Source organism: Sinohyriopsis cumingii, chromosome 5 (assembly GCF_028554795.1).
Source record: "Sinohyriopsis cumingii isolate HCF-2022 chromosome 5, ASM2855479v2, whole genome shotgun sequence".
Taxonomy (NCBI): domain Eukaryota; kingdom Metazoa; phylum Mollusca; class Bivalvia; order Unionida; family Unionidae; genus Sinohyriopsis; species Sinohyriopsis cumingii.
In genome coordinates, this window is record NC_142965.1 from 19,151,443 (window position 1) to 19,171,067 (window position 19,625).

The following is a 19,625-nucleotide window of genomic DNA, read 5'->3' on the forward strand; positions in this document are numbered from 1 at the left end:
AAAATCCATAAAGTATACTTAAATAAGCGAAAAATGAAACATGGCAGAACAATTATATAAATTGCAAAACATATTGTAGAACTCGTACAATAAAAGTTTAAAATTTTAACTTTTTGACAAATTTGAAAGATGCTTATGCAAAATTAAACCAACACTCAATTATACATAGCATACTGAAAACTGAATGGATGTATTGTCTTAACATGGGGGGGGGGTGTTATCTTAAGACGAGGGGTGCTCTTTATATAGGAAGAGATACGTAACCTAGTAAAAGTAAATTAGAATCATCTACTGTCCTGAGACAATCTCACATTTCCCCAAAACGTACTGGCAGAAATTCACGCTAGCGATTTTGAAGATGACATGAGTGAACCTAGAACAACACCCTCTGACTCCGCCACAAGACAACGAGAGTCAAGATCACCCAGAAAAGAAAGTCATTTAATGGCTTGTGTAGATTTGTTTCACAACGTGGAAGGAAATGTTAGAGATATTTATGTATTTATCACTACAGCTGTTTGTGCTCTCCAAATAAAATTGTAAGGTTAAAACCACGCTTAGTAACCAACATATAAACACCCAGTGATCTACTAGCCAGCAACCACAATATACCATCATCACATCATTTGAGTGGCCTTCACCCAGTTGTATATTGTCCACCACACACTACTTTCCAAAACCCATACTATTCCCTCAACACGCCGTTTTGGAGTGATGATCTCCGAGTTTGTTTCCATCCAAGATCCAGTTATATATTATTCAACACTTACATTATATAGTCAACGTGCCGTTGGAGCGACCAATACCCAACACTTACCATCATATACACGGTTATAGCGACCAGCACTAAGTTATCTAAGAACCGAAATCCACACATTTACCAGCAAACGAAAAAAGGGTAACAATATACACAAACTATACTTGTGAATACACAAATGAACTAGAAATCAAACTTCGTCTTCAATTTACAGTTTTAATTTTGTTACTGTTTAAAATTTGAGCTTTTTTATTTCTCCATTTCAATTTTCATAGGTTTCATGAGTTGTTCAAATTTGATTTGTTAAATTTTCATTTTAAATTTCATTTTAATAAGCATTTTTTGTAGTTGTAACTTGTAATTTTCATTTTTATCTTTAATTTTCCTTATTTCAATTATCAAACTCGACTTTTGGTTTTCCCACCTTTCAATTTTATCTGAAACTTTTCTTTTCTAGGTTTTATGCCTAATTTTTATTTTCAACTTAGTACTTTTTCATTTTCAAATTTGGTTTTCCAATTTTTATTAAAATTTCATTTATTTCTTTTCGTTTCAAATTTTGTTTCTTAATGTTTATATTTTAAAATACTTATTTGCAATTTTCATTTTCAATTTTTCAGAACTCGATCTGTTAGCTATGCCACCGACGACAATGATGGTGAGAAAATACAAATAAGTAGCTTCTCGTCATGTTTCCTCTTCGGCTACCTCAGCCCCTATCGAATTTTAAATCAGTGGACACCGAAGATTACATCGATCTGATTAACGGTCACTTGTATCAGTAAGTCCGATTTCTCAAAGTAGACAACTCCAATCCAAAGGAAAATGCCAGAGTACCTTCTGTCAACAATGTCATGCATTGGTTGTTCATTAAAGTGGATTTGTACTTGAATAACAAAGTATTCAGTAGCAGCATGGATACTTACCCTTACCGATCTCATCTGGAAAAATCTCTTGACTTACTGACAAGAAGCCAGGAACATACAGATGGTTCATTTCTTCTGTGGTATGGACACCGGGTACATTGGATGTCTTCAACTGCACAGAGTTGACAGATGCCGACGATCCACACAATTTTGAATTTCACAACCGTCGAAAGAAAATCGGACAAGAATATAGTTTAGAAATTATGGACTGATTGCATGGTTGCAAGATAAGCATTTGTGCTCAATGAGTCGATGAACGCCTGAGACCGATGAGGAGAGTTAAGTACCTAGGTGGAGTGTACACATTGATGAGGTCAGACAGGCATAATGGACTGGAGCCAGTTTACGCAATGTAGTATAGCTAACATATTTTGTGTTTAATTCTGGATCAAACGGGTAGCCAGTGAATGTAACATAACAAGAGATGTGTGCTCAGTTCTTTGCGTTCTAGGGATGATCCGATCAGCCGTGTTTTTAACTTTTTGAAGTTTTTGTAGTATATACTGAGAAGAACAGATATAAGTGAATTACAGTAATCCAGTCCTGATAGTACTAAGGTACTAAGGAACACACAAATATTTTAGTGACATCAACCAAAAGAAAAAACGGAGTGTTATCAGTGTAAACACGGTGAGACACCGGATGTCTAACTATGACACGTTGGAACAGCTGTATGCATATAATGAAAACATTTAGTGAGACGATTATGCAGGAGGATATGCTTTGTGTGGATTTGATTTGACTCCAGACCAAGGCAGCGGCGAGGGACATCTCCACTCCATAAACTCAGGCCAACTTCACATGGAACTTCAGTTCGCAGTAGGTCTGGCAAACACAATTAACGTTATCATGTATGCAGAATTTGACTATACTCAGAAAATCATTTGCTTGAGAAAAGTGATAAGAGACTAAATGAAAGATAGAGACGAAGAACCCACGGAGACAGGCCTTAAGTATGTTATTGATCCAGAACAGGAAAAAGACAAAATAACAATCATGATGTCAAGATGGCAAGAAGAAGAACAACATTTAGTCTCGTGGTTTGCTCCTGACTTAAATAAAACAACAGCTTGACCAAAGATTATTGTTATAGATGTCAAATATATCATCCTAGTCAGAAGCAAACGGCAAACTATGACAATGAATCAAGAAGAGTCGTTGTCTCTAATCTTTGAGGAAAATTTTGAACAAGATTTGAGTGACCATTCCATACCTTCACTGACTTCTCTGGAAACCAAATGCAACGAAACTCTCTTGCACCAGAGTACACAGATTACCCGTTGCTCATCGACTTACTTGACAGCGCCTTTCATTAGTTAGTATTACCTGTGAAAAGAAAGACAAAAACAAATGATACCTGAGAACATCATTACTTCTGAGGCACAGTTCGTACACAGCTGCTTGGAATCCAAAGGTGAGTGCTAAAGAAAACCGAAAAACGTCTAAGCCTACGTGATGAACAAAGACGACAGCCATCGACTTTCCCAACAACCACAGTGTGCAAAATTCTGATTCGTATGGATTATCTCTTTTGGAAAAGGACATAATTTACTTTATGAGAAAACATTACTGTATCGACTCAGTTCAATTATGTATGATTACAAGGATCCAATTCGATTGTGTGTGAAAAATATTGAGCATATTTTCTTCATCAACGCAGTCTTGGATTTTCCTTCTAATATTTAGTGACTTGTTTGATTCTGACTACTCTAGAAGCAATGATAAAGTAGATAATCACATATCACGACTGCCTATATAATTATCATATAAGCAAAGCAACAAAGAAATTAAAGCAAAGTAGCGTACAGTTTGATTTTGAACGAGTTTAAGATTCAGAGATGATGAAGCCGATGCAAATTCATGTTGAAAAGAACAAAACGTCAACTTCTCTCATGTCACACAGTATTAGATGGACTTTGTATCTGTTACAACAAACAACATTAGACTGGCTTTGTAGTTATCTCACACAGCATTAGATGGGCTTTGCAGTTGTTATATCACACAGCATTAGACATGCTTTACAGTTGTTATCTCACACAGCATTGGACGGGCTCTTTAGTTGTTTTATCATACAGCAGTAGATGGCCATTGTAGTTGTTATATTACACATCATTAGATGGGCTTTGTGGTTGTTATATCACACAGCATTAGATGGGCTTTGCAGTTGTTGTATGTGTTTTTGTATATAAAGATTAAGCTTTAAAAATAAATTGAAATTAGTCTGTAGTTATTGCATTGTTTAAACATTGCGAAAACAGTAATTCAAACAAGAATAGCGAGAGGCCCTAAACTGTCATTATGTATACTACTGATATGTATTTTGTGCTTGTCAATGCATTGAATCATTCCGCAAGATCAACCAAATTACAAATCGAAGAAAGCTATGTACATGATGTGCCGTTACCTAAAGATACGAGATCAGATTATCGATGAATAACTGTGCACAATACTTTTCGTACTGTACTTGAGCTTCCTTGTTCAACAACGCGTGTCTTTCCAAATTTACCTGCTCGACCTACGGGTATACCGTAGATGACCGTAAATAAGCTCCTCTGTCAGGTCTATTACAGTTAACCAACTTACCTCTCTGCTTAACTACTTACACCGTACCTACCTACCTAACTACCTGCTCAGCTACTTACTTATACCATACCTACATAACTACCTCGTTTACTACTTAATTACCCAACTTAATTATACCTGATTTCCTGGATACCTACCTACCTACTTACCTACCTACCTACCTACTACATACATACATACATACATACATACATACATACATACATACATACATACATACATACATACATACATAGCGGTCCTATAGTAGACAAAGAGAAATAATATAGGAAAGGTGCAAGAACTCATGCAAACTGGAGGGTAAAGAAGAAGACACACATGCAGTCCGTCGGCGGTAATGTTTACAGAGTGTCACCTAGGCAAGCATATACAAAGATATTATCAAATAAAAATCGATAGGTAATAATTTGTTCTTTGGATTTTTGCCACGATAAGACATGTTCCAGAAGAATATTCGTGTAGGTATGTATGCCTAAGCTTTAACGGTACATCGGCAAAGTCCTGACTATATAGCGCCAAGTCAATAAGTAAATGCAGGTGTACCCAGAAATGCATATAAAACAAAGATAAAGTCAAAAAGGTGTAAAATCCTTAAAAGTATATATATATCGACATCCAGTTCAAAAAGGTTGCCTCATTAGTCCCAAAAATAAGAGCAGATCTAGAAACAAATGGTACATTTTCACGAAATATTGACTTAATGGAAGCCTGAATATACATATGATTATTGTTGATTTTGTTGTTGTTGTTGTTGTTGTTGTTTTACTGGTTTCGCTGCTTTTGCTGTTATTCTAGTTCTAGTTGTACCTCAACCTAGTCGTTGTTGTTATTCGTCTTATTCATGTATTAGTAGTAGCAGTAGTAGTGGTGGTGGTAGTAACAGTAGTGGTGCGCTTTATTTGTATGAGTACTCTATTTGGTTTTAAATGGTACTGCGCATGGTATTCCGTGTTGAGTACTCGATTTGCTTTTAAGCTGCATCGATCATGGTATTCTTGCTGAGTACTCTGTGGTTTTAAATTGTATTGATTATTGTATTCAGTGATGAGTACTCTATTTGATTTTAAACTGGATCGCACATGGTATTCCGTGTTGAGTAATCTATTTGATTTTAAGTTATATCGATTATGATATTCCGTGTTGAGTACTCTATTTTATTTTAAATTGCATCGATCTTGGTATTCCATGTTGAGTACTCTATTTGATTTTAAATTGCATCGATTATTGTATTCCGTTTAGAGTACTCTATTTAATTTTAAATTATCTCGATTATGGTATTCCTTGTTGAGTACTCTAGTTGATTTTAAATTGCATTGATTATTGTATTCCTTCTAGAGTACTCTGTTTGATCTTAAATTTCATCGTAAATGGTATTCCGTATTACATCTAACAATGTATTAGTGTAAACAAATCAGAAAGCCCGAGAAAAAACTATCTTTTACATGGGCATCGATATATTGATAGCATTCTTTTCTCCGTTAACGTGAACATTATGCATGCGATCCGTTAAGGTGAACAGTATTTATAGGTTACTGCATTTGTATGGGAAAATATGAACGAGTTTTTTTGGCTGGAATACTGCATGACCTTTTGAGTGCAGTATATCCATCCGACAAAACGAGTTCCTATTTTCCCATACAAATGCAGTAACCTTTTTATTATATGCTCATTTTCTTATTCTACCTAAGGCTTACTTATATAAACAAAATACAGTACAAGAAATAACGTAAATGAATGAATGCCGTATTCCAAACTAAATACACAAGCGCAGATTTATCATTACACAACAACATCATTATTAATGCGCACATAACTCCGCCCAGATAAATTTAAATTTAGTCGCGCTCGACATAAATTTCGAAAGAAAATGGCGTGTCTAGTTAAGATTGAAATTTGCAGTCATATTGTGAATGAATACGCATTGCAACAACTTTTCCATTTGATCTGGAATGAATATATTTTGGTATTTTGTTTCGATTCGACGAAAGTTTGTGATTTTGGACTGGATTCATCTGTGCAAATTATACATGAAATACATCGGATTGAAGCGGCGCGGGAGAAGCGTATTTACATCTGCAAATGTGTTTCTCTTTCTGTCATTGAATGATTGAAATCATAATGTGGGAAAAATATGAAGTCTTTCAATTGCAATTATCAAAAAGACGCCATGGAATTTAATGCTTATTTCATTTTAGTGCAGTAAGGAGGATGCAATTGCACTTATCATCGAAATTACAGCACAATTTCGAAATGTGTAATCTAGGTTGAAAACCTATGACATGGCTCATGTAATTCGGATTTGCAGAATTAAGGAAATACATTTTGAGGAAATTCAGGATGTAAAACTGTAAGTATATTTTATTTTGCCATTCTTATCACCAGCTAAAGAAGAGAGTATATGACTTGTCATTTGTATGTTATTTGTAAGGACCTTATCTTGCGTCTGTTATATACTGTAGCTAGCCTAAATCCATAACATTGTATCAACGCGGAATGTGCTAAAGCAGCTGGTATGTGGCAGTCCACGAAACATCTGTTTTATTTCATTCAGAAACAAATTTAAACAACCTCAACGTAAAGAGCCTCTTACGCGAGTGTACATGATTTGTGTACAAATCAAAAGTGCTGACGTCTGCGTCCATTGTTTGTTTACAATAGAAAGTAGTTCCTTTATGCACGTGAATGCTATATGTGTATTGTCGCGCGGATTAAATATCGGGTAATACTGCACGAATCTGACAATGTAAAGTTAACGGGGAAAAAAATGAGCATATAATAAACATACTATACGTTAATGTTAACTGTATGATTATGATCCATTATGGTGAACCGAATGCATACGATCCAACCTCCCAAGGCTATTGTAATGTATGGCACCCGAGAGGAACGGCTTCAATTTGGTATAACCCCTGGAGGGGTTGTCTCCCTTGAACAAATGATCTGCTACGATCGCCTTGTAATTTGCCATCATAATTTGTTTCAAAAGATCATTTTAGGAAACAAAAGTTTTTCTAAAATGTATCAATTTTAATAAATCAAAAAATAATGTTAAAATAAATTACTGAAACAGTAAATGATTGGAAATAGCTATAATGCTGGAGCTTGAGGATCCATGCATGGAAATCATTGGACAACATGTCGGTAGTTTTAACACGACAAGCTCCTTGATGTTAAAAGTATCACTTGACTGCATGTTGTTCGCGCAAACGGAGGAAAGTATGGCACTGACATGCTCGTGTAAAAAGAATTGTCTTCATATGTTTTTGGAATGATTTGTCAATGTTGTTGAGTAATAATCATGATTAAAAAAATATTTTAAAATTTTGTTTCCATAGTATAACAAAATGCCGTGAATCACATTTCTATCACCGCAAGACGAAGAAGTAATTATGAAACTGCACTAGATTAAATCTGCATCTGAAATAACTAAAACAATACCGCATTAGTATGACTCGGTTATACGAGATTTGGAGGAAAGGTGAGATCAGAAAATATATTCTGACACAAGAAATTCCTGATGAAGATAAATTTGTTCTTAATGATGATTGTGATAATGATGATGAAAAACTCCGCAGAAATAAATCTGAACCAGTGATTTATTCCTCAACAAAACCAAAACCAGCTTATTCAACACCACCACAAAATTCTTTACTAGAAACAGAACAACTCCGCAAAGAGGTTGATCAATTACGAAAAATAATATCAAATCTGCCTGATAATAGCAGTCAGTTAAACGATCAATTATCATCGTTGAAAATAGAACGAGAAAAACGTATTTCTGAAAATAAACAACATGACGAAAAAAAAAAATAAATTTATTGAACGGTAAATATGAAAATGAAATAAAAACAATCAAATCTGGAGAAATATCGTTGATTAAATCAAATCTGACGAATAATAAATAAATAATATTGAAAGACAAATTAGTAAAATGAAAGAGCAGTTAGATTCAATTACGAAATTTTATGATTATTTAGCTTAAAAATACTGTGGCGAATGAAAAAATAGAACATGAGAAATTCATGGCTAAAGTGCTAAACAATCGCGATGATGAAAAACTTTTGACAAAAATGAAAAATTAATGAGTGAGATGGACAAATATCGCATTTGACAAGATGATAGAATCATTAAATCTGATTACTAATGGTAATACTCATAATAAAATAACAAATCAGATATTATGAATCCTACGATTTTACACAGTAGCAGATTTATTTGTATTTGTTTTCCTTCCTCGATCGACCTTATTTTTATATTTGTTTTTCTTCTTCGTGTTTGTCAGGGTTGATTATTGTATGACTGATTAATTCATCAACAGTCAGTTTAGCGCTTATTTCCTTTTGTATCAGCGATCTATGAAATAATTCTTCTATCACCGGTGTTGGTTGATATAATATGTAGAATTGACGATTAAACTCTTCTACAAACTCGTCATTACTCTTGATCAGTGAAAACATTGTCGTCATTTGTTTTACCAATAAAAGGTATGATTTCTCCATCAATGATTTTAAAAGTGATTTGTGCTTCTTTAGGGGGCATAAAATATTTCTCACCATTTAGACAATAACTCATTTTATTGTAGAAATAATTATCGTTTTTGTCTTTATGGAGGTCAAGTATATTTAAAGCCATTACATTGTTTACTGAAACCATTATTAATTATATTTATTGTTAATTCACTTCACCGCAATTACTTAAGTATTGACGTTTGAGTGTTCTTTAAAAAAAACTCCTCAATTGTTGGACGTGTTTTCTTACAAGAAAATTTGGCTTTCTCTTCTCGTAATAAAACATTAATGATCCATGTTTGTCTCCACCACAATCTGTACAAATTGGACATTGCCCTCGCACACCTTCTTCCACAGTTCAAGCACAATTTTGGACCAGTAGAATTTCTTTTCATCGAGTGTAGTTTATGTAGACCACAAAATTCGTAATAATTGTTCTTATTTTAGAAGTCAGTTGACTCTTGTAAAAGCCATCTACAAATATTCATACCAATCTGAAATGGCATTATATAATTATTTTATATTAAAATATAATTCGTATTAAAATATGAAACATATTTTGCTTCAAATATTAACTTAGCTCATTTGAAGATATATTTAATATAAAATATATACATAAAAAATGTCTCAGACTAAGAGAACAAAGAATGTGCTCGAGTTACTCAACTGGGATATGTTCGAACGTTCCATAGATCTTTATTTAAAAATATTTGGAAAACTCGCAGAATAAGATATGACAAAAGAAGATTGATTAAAGATCTTTCAAAACGAGTTGAGAGATCTATTAATGATATTAGTAACGAAAACTTAAATGAGTTTGCAAAGCTCACTTTAAAACGTCATACTCCTCGTCGTATTGTTTGCTACGGAAATATTAAGACGTATTAACAAATTAACCTGTGTCAAACCAGCATGCCCAAGATCTAATGCTGAGCTGAAAAAACTCGCAGAAACAGTGGTAGATATTGAACAACATAGAGAAATTTTTAAACATGAGCTTGATGAGATGAAAACCCGAACAAATAATTATGAATTGCAAATAAAATGATCATCATTTATGGGTTTTAATAAAGTATATGTGTTTGAAAACACTAAATAAATCAGAATTAATTTTAATGATCTACGTGAAACTATCAGGTTGGTTATTGAAACTGAAAGAGTTAATTCGCCAGCGCTCAAATTAGCAGGTCATTATGCAGCAACGCTCTTAAAGCAACTGATCTAACAGTAACAGATGAAAGAGAATTTCGATCTGGTATACAAACAAGTAATCTCGATACTAAAAATATTGAAGAGATTTGTAATGAAATTTACCAGCAGATCTAAAAAATGAATCGACCAACATACTTCATACGGCTCTGGCTGGGTTTTAGATCGAATCAATGCTATTGTGGTTCCCACCCATAATTATACGCCGTTAACTGGTGGTACATTTATTGATTTCCCAGCAGCGGGTAAAAAGACTAAATCATGTCTCAGTGTCAAAAATGATGATAATAAGTGTGTTCAGTGAAGTCTAATATTAGCATTATTTCCGGCAAGTGATAATGCCGATCGTGTTAGTAAATACCGACCTTATGAAGATCGAATAAACATAAATGGAAATCATTTCCCAACACCAGTTAATCAGATAAAAAAAAATAGAAAAACAAAATACTGAGTTGTTTCCTGGTGGTATAAATGTGTTTTCGTTAAGTGATACAAACAAACCTTTTCCTGTTAAAATTTCGTCATTGGCAAAATGGTATGGTGATAAAACAATTAACCAACTGTTACATAAAAACATTATGTCTGCATTAAAAAAAAAGTTTAGTCTGTTCATCAATGGTAGCCTTAGCAATCATAATGGAAGTGTTTTTTTCTGTTACAACTGTTTTCATAAATTTCAAACTCAGAAAAAAACTGGATGAACACAATCTATACTGTATTAAAGTACAAAAGATTGATGTCCCAAAAGGAGATAAAGCATTTTTACAGTTTGATAAACAAGAACGAAGCCAAAAAAAATGCCATTTGTGATATACGGCAATTATGAATCGATTATTTTTCCAAAAAAGCCTCGTGGTGGTTGTAAAACCGACCATGTTCAAGAGCATGTGACAGTATCATACGCTCAGCACAGTTTGTATTTATGACCGTTATTCCAAACGATCGGCCATTTACCGACTTGTCAATAATAATGTTGAGCCACCTCCTGTTCACATGTTAAAATATTTGTTTGAAGAAGAAGCCCGGATCAAGGAAATGTTACCGAATCCAGCTCCAGAACTTCCATTGACTGATGAAGAAAAAAAATATTACAAGAATATAAATGTCATATCTGCAGTAAATTATTCATCACTGGAAAAAGAACAAAATATCGTTGTATTTTGTCAGGAAAGTTTCTCGGACCTGCGCATAAGTTCTGTAAAAACAAATACTTTGCCAAAGGTAAACACAGAAGTTCATCCCGGTTGTATTCCATAACTTGCGCGGCAAAGATGGGCACTTTATTCTACAAGCGCTTGGTCATCCTGATATTTAAAAATATTGCAACGAATGATTATTCTCATGCGTAAACGTTTGGAAAGAATTTGATTGTAAAACATTTGCTGATTATCATGATATTTATTTGTTGGTAGATGTGTTATTGCTCAGTGATATCTTTGAAAGTTTCAGAGAAACGAGTTTAAAGAATTATGAACTAAATCCGTGCGGGCATTTATCCGCACCAGGTCTCTCATGGGATGTATTAATGAAATTTTCCACAATTCGGCTCGAACTGTTAGAAGACCCTGACACGTATAAGTTCATTGGAAAAGGACTCCGTGGAGGTACTAGTGTGATAACAAAAAAAAATATGAACGAGCTAATAACAAAGATATGAAACAATTTGATGCTAGTTCATTAGATAAATGCATGATCTATCTCGATCCAAAATAAATTGTATCGATATGCAAGAAATGCCGTATGGAAAGTTTTACTGGATTTCACCAGAACAGTTTGTTAAGGAAACATAAATTTTAAGTATGCCAATGGATGATAAATTCAGTTATTTCTCTGAGGTTGATATTAATTATCCAGATTCATTGCATGATTTATATAACGATTATCCTTATCTCGCTGAATAAATGTTGATAACTGACAACTTGTTATCAAAAGAGCAGTTAACTCTTCGTATAACAGGTAATTGCACTGTAGTTAATATAGTTCCAAATCTATTCAACAAACAAAATTATGTTTGCCTTTACAAAAATCTAAAACAAGCTATTGATGCTGGATTAATTATTGTAAAACTTCACCGCGTATTAAGGTTTAATCATTGTTGTTGGATGAAAGACAACATTGATTCTAACACAGATCGGCATGCACAAGCAGCCACAGATTTCGAAAAAGACTTTTTCAAGCTGATGAATAATTCCGTATTTGGTAAGACCATGGAAAACATTAGAAACCGCATCAATATTGAGATTGTTAAACATTGGTGAAAAAGGTTAATAACATTAAAAAACACATTTGATGGTCTTATAAACATTTGTGAAAATCTTATATTAATCAAAAGAAAGAAAACCAACAAACCAATTTATATGGGTGCTTCCGTGTTAGATCTTTCAAAGTGGTTCATGTATGATTTTCATTATGGTTTTGTGAAAAGAAACGTGCCTGAAGCACACTTATCGTTTACAGACACTGACTCATTAGTTTATGAGATTAAAGGTATTGGTTGTTCTGATTATGATGTTTTCCGGGATATCTATGACAGCAGAGAAGTGTTTGATCTTTCAGCTGTTCCTCGCGATAACCCTTTCCATGATTCTGTAAACAAAAACGTTATTGGTAAGTTCAAAGATGAATTCAACTTCAGAATTGTTTCTGAATTTGTTAACCTTCGTAGTAAAATGTATGCATTATTCACTGATGATGGTGATGATAAAACAAAAAAGGCAAAAGGGTTAAATAATCATTATGTCAAAAAATAAAATGCGATTCAATAATTATAAGCAAGCTTTACATCGTCAATCAGGTGGAGAAATTGATTGTATAACCACAAGAGATTTTCGTTCGTATAAACATGTTATTGCAACCGATCAAATTACCCAAAGTGGTTTAAATAATTTTGACGACAAATGTAATTGTGTTGATGGTATAAATGCTTTTGCGTTGGGTCACTATTCAACAAAATGAAAAAGTTTTAATTTATCTTGCACTTGTGCATCTTTTATTGCTTTTACAACAACATTCGCAATATCATTAATTAACTGTTGTCCTTTTTCTTTGTTTTTCAGCTTCTTCACGTCTAACTTGTTGTCATTTTTCCTTAAAGTGCCCACGAACTTCAACAATCTTTTTTAATGTCGCTATATGCTGAGCATGTTTGTCATTTGGATCAACTGGCTTAGCTGGCATTAATGGGATAAACTGGTTTAGATGGCTCAGTTTAAGTATTTCCAGAATTCATTCTTAATCTATTTTTTTCTTGTAGGCCATCGTTAATACATTTTAATAATCTTAGTATCATCTACGTTTCAAATTTAATATTTATAAATATAGGACTTCCAGAACATGGGTTAGCCAGAAATCTCCTTTTATTAAATTCATACTGTGAATTTTGTGAACCTTACAAGATTTTGAACAATCCACGATCGACTAAACCCATGCAGAGATCACAAGAAAATATAAACTTTCGTTCATTTTTCTGCTGTGCGCGCCCTAATATTTCCACGAGCATCTTAATTCTTTTTTCATATAAAACATGCTCAACTTTCTTTTGATCTTTTTCGAACTCTTCCCGTATAATTAGCCATGCTTTTGCATATTGTTCACGAACTTCAGCATCAGATGGTAGAAGATTTTTTTTAGCTGGCTCAATTGTCCTGTTTGATTTAGTTTTCTTAGTCCCTCGTGAAGACATTTTAATAATCTTAGCGGTAGGTACATTTCAAATCTGACAATCATGGGAAATAATTGACCCAATTAGAGAAAATATTGTTCTCATATGAAGATTAATTTCTGAAAAAAAGAATCGCCAGAAATTTTGGTTTGTTCACCCCCCTCTGCTACTAACAAAAATATATTTAAGGTGTTTTAGTACCAATTTTTAAAAATATTTCCTCATTTATTTTCCGAAATAAGAGGGATTATTTGATGAAAATAATGCTTCTAGAACATGTGTGAGCCAGAACTCTCCTTTAACTATACAACTCCCCTACTTCCTTGACAACAACGACAAATCCCACTGTGATGCATTGTTGAACTGGACTTGTATTGTTTTCATATAGGGTCAGATCCTTTACAAAATGACAAAAATGTAATTTACTACGACAGATTGGGTCAACAACATCTTACCGCTTTCTTAAGTCACGTGTAATGATCAGTCTATGAAAGTGACGTGAATTTGCGAAAAAGGGATGCGGTGAGCGTGATGCACAGAAGAGTGAGTTTAATCTTCCAATCTTCGATTTGCATCATGTTTGGTATATAATGAAAATGTTTTTCCTACGTTAACACTGGATATATTTAATCTTGTAATACCAAAAACTATATATTTTAATTCGTTTCTTATCATGTTTTAGGTACCACACGATGAAATATATCCGGTATAAACGTAGATAAAGACAATATCCTCTATAGTTTTATTCTGTTTTTGTTAGAAAAGAAACGCTTTAATAATACTAATAATAATACTAATAATAATAGTAATAATAATAAGAAGAAGAAGAAGAAGAAGAAAAAATGAAATGTGGCAGGGTGTAGGTCAGGCAATCTATTTAAAGCAGGACACTGTTTGCAATAGTTAGTCAAGGTGGAGATTGACTTTATTAAGACTCGTTATTTCTGTAAAGCGAGGAGATAGTGATCAACATTTCAGGCTCGATAGGATTATCTTTCAAACTCAGCTGCATGTCGGGGTTGGACACGCTAGTGCTATCGTTAGTTCCACATAAGTCTTTTGAACATATGTGAGACAGACATAATCTCGTACATCTACAACATCTCACGATCGAAGCTTTCGTCAAATACCCTTAAGACAGATTATGTGACATGTAATCTAGATATTACTCATGTTACACAAGTTTTCTTGAAATTTTCTAAAGCAGCATGCATTGACAACACGTATATTTACATTACACCTTCTAGGCCTGCTGCAGTAAACAAAACAATATATATATATATATATATATATATATATATATATATATATATATATATATATATATATATATATATATATATATATATATATATATATATATCTGCACCTACGCACCGCCTACACTTCCATGAGAGAATCAGTATTGTTCCAGTTTGTCAGTTTGTCTTTTGGCCAATCAGGCGTACTTTTTCGTTGGATTTCGTGTATGTTCACATCGAACATCGAAACGTTTTCGCCAATCAGGCATGTTTTCTCCTTGGATTTCGTGCATGCTCTCATGGAAATAATTTGGACAATCAGTTGTATTTTCGTGATGGATTTAGTGTATTTTCATATCGAAACATTTTGGATAATCGGGCGTTATTTTTCCTTAGATTTCGTGTATGTTCATATTGAAATGGCTACAGTGCATAATAAAACTAATATACTTTGCCCCGTTGACGCGAGTGTGTGTGTGTGTTTGTGTGTGTGTGTGTGAATTGGATTTTTAACGTAGCTTTTAACAATTTTTCAGTCATATCGCTACGATGTTTGCAGTGTGGCAGTTTATAGTGACGTCTAGCACTGGGGCATCATGCCACAGACATGTGGCATGATGTCCCACCCAGTCACATTATCCTGACACCAGACCGACCAGTCCTAACACTAACCTCTTAATGCTGAGCGCCAAGCCAGGGAGCTGTTAGTAACATTTTTGGTAAGTCTTTGGTATGACTCGGCCGGGGATCGAACCCACGACCTCCCGCATCCGAGGCGGACGCTCTAACCACTAGGCCACTGGAGCGGTTTGACGCGAGTCAACGAAATAATAAATTGGTTACATTACATTCCTGCAATCTAGAACTGTCCATTTTATAACATATAGTTTAATATTCAAATGTTATTGTGCCAATTGCCTACACTTATCAGAATTTGGCTTATTGTAACACAAATAATAGTGTCCACCATAGCTACATAGTTTACCTTAACACTGTAAATAGAAGGCTATCTGTAACATAAAGAATACTGTTCACCTTAAAGTACATAGTTTAACTTAGAACTGTAAATACAAGGTTCATTGTAACACAAAGAAAAATATCCACCTTAAATACATAGTTTAACTTACCACTATAAAAACAAGGTTAAAATATGAATCTCAAAAAAAAAAAGTAATTCACGATAGATGGTGCTGTCCGCGAAAAAGTAGTATGTATGGTTAGAGTGGCAGGTATAATAAGCAAGGCTTAAAAAGTCTCATAAACGAAAACACAAACAACAAGAAATCATGCAGATGTCCTTTCTGCTATCTGCGACTAAACATAACTGAAGAAAGGTGTCGTTGTTGTTCTAGGGTCTAACGCAATTTTTCAGCACAAGATCGGCTATACATGGAGGCCAGTATAACTGGTGGAGGAAGAACCCTGAAAAACCCAGGGAAGAAATAGCGACCCACGAGAAGCTACTTGCAAGCTTTCTTACGTACCCACGTTAGACGAGACAGAGACACAAACCCACGCAGACAGAGGTGAAATGGCAGTAATCCGGAACGGTGAGCGCTTTAGACCACTCGGCCATCGGGGACCCCTGAAAAAAGTAGTAGAATAGCTTCAAGCCATAACACCACAACTTAAATGCTTTCTAACCGTTGTTAAAATGGCCATGAATTAAAAATATTAAATACACGTTTAGTCTCCAGAGGTGCAAGTTAGCTGTACATTCGGATACGCCGTACCGATAAGACATTTGTATTCCCGGTTTGGCCCTACCGGAAAGACTGTTACAGATAACTATTGATATTTACAGTGAATTTTTAAATGCTGCTACTTTTGCCGCAAGCAAAAATGAATATTTTATAATAAAGAAATTGTTCTAATGAATTTCAGTTCCAGTTCCGACGAAAATCCAAAATGGAAGGCGATGACGTAAACTGTAGCCAGTACAGTATTGACGTGTCAACAGTTCTTTGTTGTACCACAGGAAATATTATTCCATTGTTTGAATTCCGAATATAATTTCAATAAATGTCTTTGTCCAATAATTTTGTACCAGCACTTAAATATTCCCTGGGAAAGAATTAATCTTTTAGAATCCAAATAATTTGAAGAAAAATTAAAATATGAAACTCCAATTGGTCACAACAGAAAACATACCACCTTGAAGTCTAATTGTTTAAAAGCCCAACTGAGATTATTTCTCAAAACATCCGTATTAAACCTTACTACTGCGCAATTTTGGTAAAACCAGAATTTCGAAATAGAGGCTTTTACATGTAAAAAGTCACGTACACCAATCACAGCCTCGATTCCACCCTAAATCCCATACTACGAATGAATGAAAAATAAAAAAGAAGTTGTTCACTTCAACTGTTACTAATTTTGAATCAGGGTCAGGAAGTAGGTCAGCATAAAGATGCCAAGTTCTATCATTATGGGTTTTTGAAAAAACAGTCAGGTCAAACTAACTTCTGGAAAATATCAAATTCCAGTAAACAAAATTAAATTACTATAACATGGAATGGAATTTTTTAAAAATTAAACTAACAAACAAACAATTCAATTAAATCAAATATAAATTAAATCAAATATACATAATAATAGTTTAAAAGCATGAACATGACGTTTTACTAAACAATAGTTACTAATGTTTCTACAGCATTCGAAATCAAATTATGTTATATCCTGAAGCCATTAACAAAGCAACAACTTGCATCTTTGGCTCAAGAGTCGCAAATTTAACATGTATTTCTTTCCCAATTAAATAATTTGTCTTACTTCACAGTGTCACGAAATGCCCGATATGGCTCATTTAGTCTTCCATACTTTTCATTTAAATCAGGTTGTCTTGTTTCACGCGCCGTAATATTTCTGTAAATGTAATTTTTCGTCGTATCGCGTGACGCTTTTATTGCTCGCGCGGCACGTGCGAAATAATGTATTATTGCGCACTACTATATATATCGGGTAGAGATATTGAAGGGCACAGCCAATATAGAGGGAAGCTCTTAAACATATTCAGCTGTCGGGCAGGTGCCATTGTAATTTCGTTAAAGCCAAACAGTTGGGTGAGTCGAATGTTTTTTAGTCAACTCTTTTGATTATTTACAATAATTATTCAGTTTCGTAAAAGTACGTCATCGTTGTATTATGTGGTCACATCGTTTATCGTATTTGCAATTCAGTTTATTAAGATATAACCTAGGCAATGTGGTAGCGAGTTAATTTCATCTAGTCGCTCTCACGACTAATTTCGAAAACATATTATGTATGTATTAATGTCACAGCATTACGTATATTTATTTTTATTGCATAGCATTCCTATGTCATACTTCGTACCTATCGTATATTCTTAAAGTAGTTGCAACAAAACCCATTCCAATTAAACTAGACTATTGGAAAGGTACGTTTATTTTCCATATTCAGCTCGCCGGTTATGAGCAGCCGGATGGGCTTGTGGATACCATGACGTCTGGTGTTCCATTACTAGTATAACCCACCAACTCAGTGCCAACGTACGGGTACAAGTGCGGAGTTGAAAGTGACCGTGCCAGAGAGAAGGCCGTGTCAACATGTATTTTCCAATCAAGTAGTGTTTTGACTACAAGTAAAGCACAATAACAAGTAGTGTATTGACTACAAGTAAAGCACAATAACAAGTAGTGGTTTGACTACATGTGAATTATGACAGTAGTGTCTGACTACATAAATGTTTGCAACCAGTAGTTGATTATATAGGTTTGCAACAAGCATTTGTTTATATGAAAGTTTGCTAGAGATATTTGTATACATGAAGTTTATATGGAGTTGTTAGAACTTTTTGACTACATGAATGTGACATAGTAGTCAAAGTATATTTCATATGTGTTTTATATTCATTTTATATGCTTTTCTGTTATTTTCATATCATTAGTAGCAGCAGAGAGGGTGAACAGACCACTTAAGGGAGTTGTCACCCTTGTGTTTGGACCAAAAAAAAAATAGTGACCCTTCATAGAGGTCAATACCACGTCTACGATTATTGTTTGTCTCCAAAATAATTGTAGACAAGGCCCATCTGCTGCTATAATTAAATCATTATGTTATAATAAAATGGTACATCCGGAATCTCATACTGCAAGAATAGCTCGAGAACGATTAGAAGCAATTAAAAAATTTCTTCCTGTTAGAGATTCATTTAGAAAAAATCTACAAGCGCAGTAAGAAGCACAAGTTGAGTACGAAGAAGACATTGAAAAACTATTTAAACCCGTTACTGCAGCTACTGAGAAAGTTACAACAGTCATCAAGGAAGATCTTCTTCCGGTATCAAAACAAACTGCAGCGCAGACTGAAAAAATAGCAGCGAGAACTAAAAAAACAAAAAGGATTTTACGAGACCTTCCAACTAACATAGCTGCAGCTCAACCTCCACCTGTCGGTGAAGAAATACTTGAAAGTATTGAAAAACTTCGTACTGAAGTCGCCGACGTGAGAAAAAAACATGCATCTGAATCCAAACCAGTAGGAGAAAATTTAGAATTGATTGCAAGATTTAACGAAGGGGTTGTTGAAGATATTAGAAATACTGAAAGAGAAAAATTACCTGAAATGATATTATCTGGTATATTTAATAAATCTGGTATTTTAAAAACTCGTCATGAAAAAGTAAATAATGATAATCTCATTAGATGGATATATCGCGTATATTACAACAAAAAACAAGCTAGAGGTTCAGAATACGACAGTCTTAGTAGAGAAGTAAAA